This window comes from Clupea harengus, chromosome 20, assembly GCF_900700415.2.
Source record: "Clupea harengus chromosome 20, Ch_v2.0.2, whole genome shotgun sequence".
Classification (NCBI taxonomy): domain Eukaryota; kingdom Metazoa; phylum Chordata; class Actinopteri; order Clupeiformes; family Clupeidae; genus Clupea; species Clupea harengus.
The window spans coordinates 10,951,670-10,961,957 of NC_045171.1; positions in this window are offsets into that span (position 1 = coordinate 10,951,670).

Here is a 10,288-nt window from a genome sequence, read left to right on the forward strand (position 1 = left end):
TTTGGAGGAGCTGTGGCAGAAGCCCTACATTCCAACCGTATACAGGTCCAAGTCCCCAAGGGACCCGCGCTCCATTCTGACCCACGGCCATTTCCCGATCCCACTTCCATCTCTCTACCACTAATTCCCTGTCAGTCGCTACTGTCTTATCTCAATTAAGGCAACAAGCCCTGCCAGACCTACACACACACACACACACACACACATAGACACACACAAAAAATAGAAAACATTTGAAGTGCTCTATAATTTGTCATTGCCTCTCTGGCACATGTTACTGTAAACATGATGCCATTTCTCACAAACAATATAGTGAAAGGTCATCAGGACTCTGCAGAAGACTGCAGGAGCAGCACACTAGAATGAGAGAGGCAGGAAGAAAAAAGGAAGATGAGGCACAGAGACTACATATGAACATTAAAACACAGACACACACAAACACACGCACACACACACAAACACACGCACACACACACACACACACACACACACAGTGTAACATCTCTGTGAGTGTTCCCTGAAATGGACCCACTGGGATCCATCACTCCATCTTTTGGTTCGTTGTGTCTTGACAATTTTCCTTGGACCAATACACCCAGGAAATTGCCTCCGCTAATGACCTCTTCCACTAGTGCTTCAGAAGCCTTTACAGAGAGCCTTCAGTAATTCTCTATCTCTCCTGTACTACAACATTAGGCATTACAGGAACAACACATTCAGCGCTTTACAGGAGCATTGTGGCCCTCTATAAAAGGGATGGTGCAGATTTACAAATAGAATTAAGTACCTACATTTGCAGAAGCATGTAAGCTATCTAATTTATATGGCCATGTGTTTGTGCAGTGCTTGGCTGAGAGAGTAATGTTCCTTGACTAGCATTCACCAGTGCTGTTATCTGAAGCATGACTTTGTTAGCAGTTTACTCTGCGAATATGATTCATTCTCTGTTTATTTCAGCACAGCGATGGCCTGATACCTTTTGGATTCAGGAATCGTGAGTGTGTGTGTGAGAGAGTGTTTGTGCGTTTATGTGAGTGTGTTTGCGTGTGTGAGGGTGATGCGTGTGTGTGTGTGTGTGTTTGTGTGTGTGAGAGAGAGAGAGTGTGAGTGTGTGTGTGTGTGTGTGTGTGTGAGAGAGAGAGAGAAGGCATCTTTTAAAGATTTTTACAGATGTTGCTGCCTGCTCCCCCAAGACTTCACGGTTACAGATTCTTGAACCCAGCCATCATTCTCAGGTAGTTCTCTTTCTCTTTCTCTCTCTTTCTCTTTATCTCTCACTCTGTCTTTCGCTGTTACACACTCTTTCTCTCTCTCTCTCACTCTGTCTTTCACTCTCACACACTCTCTTTCTCTGTCTCTGTCTTGCTTTCACTCTCATTATAGATGGCAGACCGTCACTTTCATTTCCTCTCTGACTTTGAGGCAAAAAATCAAAGACACTTTTGGCCTGCTTTCATTTGATCCCCTCCACTGCTGACCGCTCTCCCTCTCCCTCTCTCTCTCCCACTCTCTCTCCCTCTCTCCCTCTCCCACTCTCTCTCCCTCTTTCCCTCTCCCTCTCCCTCTCTCTCGCTCCCTCTCAAAATCCCTTAATAGAATTGATGGTGCTTTGGTCGCAACACTACCAACTCCAGCCAGCCAACCGGCCTCACAAGACTCCCCATCGCCTCTAATACAACGAGCACTTGCCATTTCAAAGCACTTAAAGGGCCGGCACAGGCAATAATGGACCTTGGAGTGAGTTAATGGGGAAAGTGTTTCTTCTCATTAGGCTTCAGAGATTCTCATTAGTAACTCTCTCCATGGTCCTTCTGATGTCTTCTCAAGCTCCACACCGGATCACTTCTCAGCCACAGAGTGGATGTCTCGCACTCGGGGCAAAAGTGCCTTTGAAGTCCTACACTAGAGCCATGTTTACTTATCTTAATGGGTCACACAGCCTTCATTAGGTTAATTATGAATACAAGAGGCCTTGGTGAGCACTGACGTCATGGTCGATGGTGTAGAAGTATGCTGTGATGATGAACTTCTGCTGGAAAGGCTTCTGTGGTGGTGAGATTGTGGAGACTGTGGATGATGAAGAGAAAAGGACAGAGACAACAGAGATTTATATGGGCATGTTTTGTTGCATCTGCAGTTGGATTCACTTAAATCTTGGCTCTAGTCTTTTTGGCAAACAGTTTGTTGAGGCGTTTTTTGTTTATTGCAATGGGTGGCGGGCGCCCGCGGAATTTGGATTTATGTTACACATACGCACACACAGACACACAGACAGACACACACACACACACACACACACAAACACACACACACACACACACAGACAGACACACACACACACACACACACACACACACACACACACACACATAGACACACTAGTATTGTATGCATAGTGCATCTACATAATTGCGCTGAGAGAAAATATTCCATGCAGTGGAATGCCAGAGGAGCTCTCTACATCTTAGTCTGCTTATGCATCTCTCGCTCTCTCTCTCGCTCTCTCTTTCTCTCTCTCTCTCTCGCTCTCTCTCTCTGTTCCCCTAAATCACTCAAACTCTCGTTGTGTGTGTGTGTGTGTGTGTGTTTGCGTGTGCGTATGTGTCCATGTAGTTGCTTATGAAGACAGCAATCGATCAAGCTCTCAAAGCATGTAGCCTCTCAATAACAGCTGTTTCATTAAAAAAGGTTGTTAGCTCAGGGACCATGAAACACCTTCACATCTCCACAGTCATATTCTAGTTTATCTGGTCTCATTTGTTCTCCTGCTTTTCCTTCTGCTTTCTTGTTCTCTCATGTTAACTTACTACCTACAAACAAGAAAACGTTTGGCTTCCTCTCAGATATGTTTGAAGCCAGTCGTCACATATATGGTTTATGTATTTGTGTGTGTGTGTGAATGTGTGTGTGTGTGTGTGTGTGTGTGTGTGTGTGTGTCTGGTTCATCTTAGTGTGTATCTGTGTGTTTTCTTCTATTTGTGTATGTATGTGTGTGTCTGTATGTGTTGTGTATGTAATGTCAGTCAGGGTCCAGCTGTGCCTTCCTTCAGGGACAATCTATTTTCATGAAAAGTGTGTGTGTTTTTGTGTGTGTGTGTATGTGTGTGTTTTTGTGTGTGTGTATGTGTTTGTGTGTGCTCATATATGCTGTCGAGAGAAACCTTCTTCAGCCTTCACAGAGACCCCAACTCCAGAGGGAGCAGATGGCTGTCAGTGAGGTACTCCAAGACAGACAGTGTGTGTGTGTGTGTGTGTGTTTGCATGTGTGTGTGTCTGTGGACATGCTTGTGTGTGTGTTTATTTTGTACAAAGCTGCCACAACAGTTTATATTACCATATCATAAAAGAAAAAGACAGCCCACTTCCACAGCAATGTCCTTTAGAAGAGGATTTGTTTGTCCTGGTTAGTTCTGGAACCTTCTGGGCTAAATTGGTCTCAGGGGTGAACATCTTGTGTCACAGCTGCTAATTTTACTGTAGACTGATCAATGCACCTCTGCCTATGATGTACGTATATGTCTAATGGCGTCTATTCCTTTTCTAAGATACTATTAGACATACGTGTGTGTGTGTGTGTGAGTGTGTGTGTTTGACTGTGTGTGACTGTGTGTGTGTGTGTGTGTGTGTGTGTGTGTGTGACTGTGTCTATGTGTGTGTGTGTGACTGTGTGTGTGTGTGTGTGTGTATGTGTATGTGTGTGTGTGTGTGTGTGTGTGTGTGTGTGTGTGTGTGTGTGTGTGTGTGTGTGTGTGTGTGTGTGTGTGTGACTGTGTAAGTTCTTGACACTCATGAGCTCACAGCTGCTCTGTCCCACGGGCTCTATTTAGCTCACAAGAAGGAGTGGCTCCATCTCTCCCTCCATCCTTTGCTCTCTCTCTCTCTCTCTCTCTCTCTTCCTCTCTCTTCTCCTCTCTGCTCCATCTACACATCTACATTCTCCCCTCTTTCTCCCTCCTTTCCTCTGTCTTTCATTCTGTCTGTGTTATCAGTTTCTTTCTCTCCCCCAGGTATTGTATAGGGCTTATCTTCCTGTTTCAGGGGTAAGCAGTTAAATTTAGACACAGAATGCTATCAGTGTTTACAGCCTTCACAACTCTGACACTTTAACATCTCTGTCTAGCCATCCCTCCCCATGCCTCTGTGTCACCCCTCTTTTATTTACCTCCTTTATTTTATCTCTTCCTTTCCTACTCATCCTTTCCTCCTCATTGTGTACGTATTTTGTTCTCTCTCTCTCTCTGCTCACTTTATCTTAATCACCGTGGAAACTATCAGGTAAGCTCGTCTCCTTCGCCACGTATCACTTTGTTAATCCATGCGTAAACAAAAATCACATAAACACTCCTCTCCCCTCAGAAACAAACATGCAATTAGGCCGCAGTACAACCCCCAGTCAGCCGCAGTATGTGACCTTAATCCAATTGATGAATAATAATGATGAGGAGAATAGACTAACATGTTTATGCAAATTCGTGCAAACCTCCCAATTTCTCTCCCTCTCTCTTTTTGTCCCTCTCTCTACCTCTCTCACTCGCTACCTAAGCTCCCACTGCAGTAATAACCAAAGCGAGAGTTATTTCTGAAAACAATCTTTCCTTCTCTCGTCGTCTTTCTTCATTTTCCCCACTCGTTCGTCTCCTGCAATCTCTCCTTCACTCTTAGCCCATCGTTACTCGGCACAAACCCCAGATCGACTGCAGGCAGCCAGAGAAGTGGGGGGTAGGGTTGGGGTAGCGGTGGGGTAGCTGGAGTGTGGGGGAGAATAAACTCACTTATCTTACATAAGTGGAGCTAAAGGCTGGTTTCTTAGGAACCGCTAGTCAGAATGATTGATAAACCTGACGACTTCAATCGTGGACTCGGAGCAGCAATAAAACAGAGATGGTTTAAGGCGGCCTTAGATGGTGCAGTGCTTTCTCTCAATTACACTCCGCGTGTACTCCTCTCTCGTCCTGCTACTACGTCTTAGCGATGTCCTCAGGATTATTTTCTTTCACTTTTTATTGAACTAAAAGCTGGGCTTAGTCATCTTGCATTCTGTGTTTGTTGAAAGGAGGAATCAATGTTGTGTTGTGGAGTTTTTCACAGTGCTGGCGGGAGTTCACTCTGGTTCTATGCAAAGCTTAGAGGGTACAAAGTTGTGTACAAGCACAGCGATCTATAAGTTATTTCAGCATGGACTGTAGTAGTTACATATTACATAATGTAATCCTTTTGATTCATGGCTGAAGATGTTTTATACCATTTTACCTTGCAAAAACAAAACTGTAATTGTGTTGTTGTTTAAAAACAAAGTGTGGCAGGGTCCAACATCTAGTGCTCCAGGTTGTATTAATGGTTGCATTACAATATCAGATAGGGACAGACAAGCACCTAATGGAGCTTCACCAAATGTGTGATGAAGGATATCTGATGGCCAGGGCTGCTACAAAGACAAAGTTCAGTTGGAGATATAAGAGACACACCGAACAGGCAAACAACATAAGAAGAATTGTATGGATCTTCTAACGCACACATTATATTGTTCAAATGAATGAGCATATACTGGCAACGGAGGGGAGGAGAGTGAGACAGGGAGAGAAAGAGAACAGGAAGGAGATAGACAGAGCTATGGGGTCAGGGTAAGAAAAGAGAGAAGGAAGAGAACCAGGAGGGAGAAAAGACATGTCAGCGAACAGGATGAAGAAAGCTGATGAAGAGAAGGAGGAGGATGAAGAAAGCTGCTGAAGAAAGCAAGCTAAACCAGAGGAAAAGAGAAGGGAAGGGGGAGAGAGAAATAGGAGAGAGAGGGAGAGAGAGAGAGAGAGGGGGGGGCTGGTAGCTTAAGAGTGAGAGATTGAGGGAGAGAGGAGAGGAATTGCAACAGCAGGAGTGTGCTGTTGTGCCTCGGAGGGAGCTGTCCACACGCTGTGGTTCTGAAAGTGGAGCGCTGCTCTGCGGCACCGACCAGAAAAGAGGACAGAGAAAGAAGGGGGAAAAAAACGAAAGAAAGAAGGACAGACACAGGGAAACAGCAAACACACACAAAACAAGAATTTCTATTGAAGAGAGAAAGGAGTCGTGGATATATCTCTAACAGAAAGAGCTGAGTGCTGGACATCAGGGAAAGGTGACAAAAAAAGTGATTATATCATCCTTTCATCACTCAGTCATTCCTCTCATTTTGAGTTGAGAACTGAGGAGAGCATTCCGGCGTTTGTCTTTTTCTTTCTTTGTTGAAACAAGTTGAAGTGTGACAAAAGCTATCAGTACGCCGGAGGTGACTTCTCTCACCCCTCACTGTGCCGTCTCCCTCTCTCTCTCCGTGTTATCTCTTCGCGCGTTTACTCTGTCGCTCTTTCTCTCTTCCTCTCTCCTGCTCCCTCCTCTCTCTTTCGCTCTCTCTCCATCTCTAGGGCACACATACATTTGTCAGAGAGGAGAGTGCTGTTGTGTGTGTTTGTGTTTTCCTGTGTGTGTGTGTGTGTGTGTGCATGTGTGTGGAACAGACAGACATCAAGAGGGGAGGAGAGACTCGGACCCGCACAGAGGGATCATTGTCTGAGGTTTCTCCAGACTCACTGCTGGATTTCTCCCAACCGCAAAATGAAAGGAGCATCCTACTTTTCTTTTTCTTTTCTTTTTCAAACCTTCTCTGTGGTCTCTCTCCTCCTCAATCTTGTCACTCTTTCAGGACCTCTCATTTGGGACTTTTAAACCAACCCAGCGACCTGGCAGCTCTTGACTAATCATCGAGTCGACATTAGAGACACTTCTGTCCGGGGCTCTCCCCCCATTACTCTCATCACCAGTTGCTGTGGCAGACCTTTGAACTTTGACCTCTGTTCACCTCCTTCAGATTTTGTTACCCCCACCCTTTGGGTAAGGATGTCGGGCTGTGCCAAGCGCTGCAAGCGGGGACTTGTGAAGTTTGCCTTCTCTCTACACAAGCTGGTGACTGGAACTCTCACTAAAGGTAAGTCCTGCAATGTTGTCGTGTGTGTGTGTGTGTGTGTGTGTGTGTGTGTGTGTGTGTGTGTGTGTGTGTGTGTGTGTGTGTGTGTGTGTGTGTGTGTGTGTGTGTGTGTGTGTGTGTGTGTGTGTGTGTGTGTGTGTGTGTGTGTGGATCCTATTCGTGTGTCCTTTTGGGTGTGGTCCTCAGTGCCAATATAGAATCATGACATTACATTACTGACTTATATTATGACATTACTTTACTGACAATGACATCATGCATGATGTTTCCTGGTAAATTCCACAGTCACTACACATACACAAACTCTCTGCCAGGTATGAGTGTTGTTGTGTGTAAATATGGGATGGATTGAGTTATTGAAAAATGCTCTAGTGCTTATGTGGGGTCAGAGGGAAAGCAAATCCATTTTGTTTATGTTGCCATGGCGACAGTGGATCCCTGGAGTGGAACATTCTGTCTTTCTGCCTTTCGGTGCTGAGGCAAGCAGCCACAGACACGGGTCAGTCAGAATAACCCACAGATTTACGGTGCCATGTGTGCAGTATCCTGTATACACAATTATAGTGTGTGTGTGTGTGTGTGTGTGTGTGTGTGTGTGTGTGGGTGGGTGGGTGGGTGGGAGTGCGCGTGTTTTTTGTTTGTGTGAGTCTTTCATGCTTCATCCTTTTGTAGTGTAACTCTATGAAGAGATCTGATTTATTGTTGGAGAAATATTAATGTTCAAAATAGTGCTGTTTTTATTTAGAGTGTGCGTGTTAAGATGTGATGAGATGCTTCAGCCATTTCCAACCTGTGTTCTAACAACCTGACTCCTCACTGCATCTTAACAGACCTGTGCAAATGTGTAAGTAAGTGGATTAGCTGGTGTGCAGAGCTGTTTGCTCACTGTAAGTCTAATGAGCCCCACTTCAGTGCTGTTCATTTCCACACAGCGCTGCTAGAGTGTGACAGGGCCAGTAAAGGAGATGGATGCTCTGATGTTCTCTCTTCCAGCAGTCTGGCAGTACGTCTTCATCAGGAAGAATTGTGGTTTTCTTAAAGAGTTGAGCAACATTGTGTTCGTTGTCTGTAAGCTGGAGCATGCAGGCTTGTTGTTTTATTTATTGTGTGTGTGTGTGTGTGTGTGTGTGTGTGTGTGTGTAGGTGTGTGTGTGTGTATGTGAGTGTGTGTATGTGTGTGTGTGTGTGTGTGTGTGTGTGTGTGTGTGTGTGTGTGTGTGTGTGTGTGTGTGTGTGTGTGTGTGTGTGTGTGTGTGGGTGTGTGTGTGTGTGTGGGTGGGTGTGTGTGTGTGTGTGTTTGTGCGAGAGAGAGAGAGAAAGAAAGAGAGAAAGAGCAAAAGAAAAAGGTGGAACACCGTCCATTATGTTGACAGTAATTCACTTTAATTGTTCCAAATAACCTTAATGATAGCTCTAATAACACCCGTAATAAAACCTCCAGAAACACACACACACACACACACACACACACACACACACACACACACACACACACACACAAACACACACAGAACACACACACACACGGTTATGGCCATTGGGGCTATATTTGTTTCTTCCTGACCCGTGTCGTGTCTCCATATTTTAGGCCTTCTCTTGTGGCAGGGGTGTAGATAGATAGATGGATACTTTATTAATCCCGAGGGAAATTTAGGTCATCCAGTAGTTTATACATACTTACATACACAAACATACATACACAAATCACAGTACAAAACAATAAACATAGGGAGAACATGTTCACGTGTGTCTGCGCACCGGGGCGTGTCTAATCAGACGGCATAAAGGGAGCTGAGACGTGACTTAAGGGAGGTGTTTGCTTTTGTGTGTTTCCCGTGAATTCTTTTGTTTGCCAGATTGTGTAACAATAGCCAGTACAGTGCTGTGCAGTGAGTAAACATCACACCCCGACGTGCCTTTGACAGATGCTGGCACTCATGGATTTTAGCCTCCTTGCTAGCAGGGTTGGGAGTTCAAGTCTGGTACGGGACTGTGCTTCACTACACAATGCAGGTTACCGGCCTATCCGATAAAACTGCTGGACACCTTAACTTTGTTGCACGCGCTCCCTACTTTGTTGATAAACTGAGCAGTTAGAAACAAACGTCGGTTCGTTGAAGTCATTTTCCACCACCTTTACATGGTTTACGTTTGCGGCGTGATTATATTGGACACCGGACAGGTTAGTCGTTACTGCCTGGCCAGAGGACACTAGGAAGGAAACCGTCCAGTGCTGTAATGAAAGGCAAAGGCTCATCTGTCCCTGCCTCAGGTGTCATTGTAGGTTCGTTTCCTGCCCATACTCCCATACTCAACATAATCTTTCCTAGTCTCCATTTATTTCAGATAAAGGCTTTGTTCCACTCATTGGCAGTGTAGAAAAAAAATCCCTGTTAAAAGCCTTCGTGACACAGGTGCTTCAGAATCATTTATCTTATAGTTTCTGTTGCCAAATCTTCCAAGTCAAGAACCTGCAAAGTCTCTCCTAGTCCCGGCTATTGATCCGAGAACCTTTGCACAAGGTTACTTCTTTTTTCGGAGTTGATAGAGGGGCTAGTTGAGTCGGGAGTACATCCTGCTCTTCCTGTAGATTATGTCTCTTTCATTCTCTGCAAATAATCTGGCTCGGGGTCATGTTTGGAAGAATGTCCAAGCACCTCTGGTGAGTGCTACACGTCAACTGAGGCAGGAGTGTGATGACTGTTCAAAGCAGTTCTCCAAAGTATTTGTTGCTTGACTTGTGACTAAAGCTGGTAGCCGTACTGCGGTGGAGTCCTGGCAAGTCAAGGAACTGGAGTCCTGCAGCAAGGACTGACTTTGCTTTGCCTGATTCTCCATTGTCTGTGTCACATCAACATGCATTGAAAGAACAGAAGGCAGATCAGTCTCTGAAATGGCTATTTGATTGAGTTTTCCTGCAAGGAGATTTGATAATGTAGCACAGGGATACTTGATGATGTGCTGGTGAGAAAGTTGACACCCTCCACTGACACTTCTGTTGGGGCGCCATAGTTACAGGTTGTTGTTCCTTCCACCATCCGGCCATTGGTGCTTAAGACAGGACATGACATTTAGCAGTGCGAAAATCGCATCATGCAATGCCACTGGCCTAAGGTAAAGAAAGACGTTTCTGCCTGTATTGAAATCTGTCACTCATGCCGGCTGGAAAGCCCAACCAGGTTATTAAGCCTGCTCCTTTGCAACCATTTCCTGTAGTACATTTCAACATTAGACTGTGTAGGTCCACTGCCTCCCCCCTAAAGATGGATGTAGGTACTTGCTGACAATCATGTGCCAAGTGACTCATTATCCAGCTGTGTAACCATTACGTTC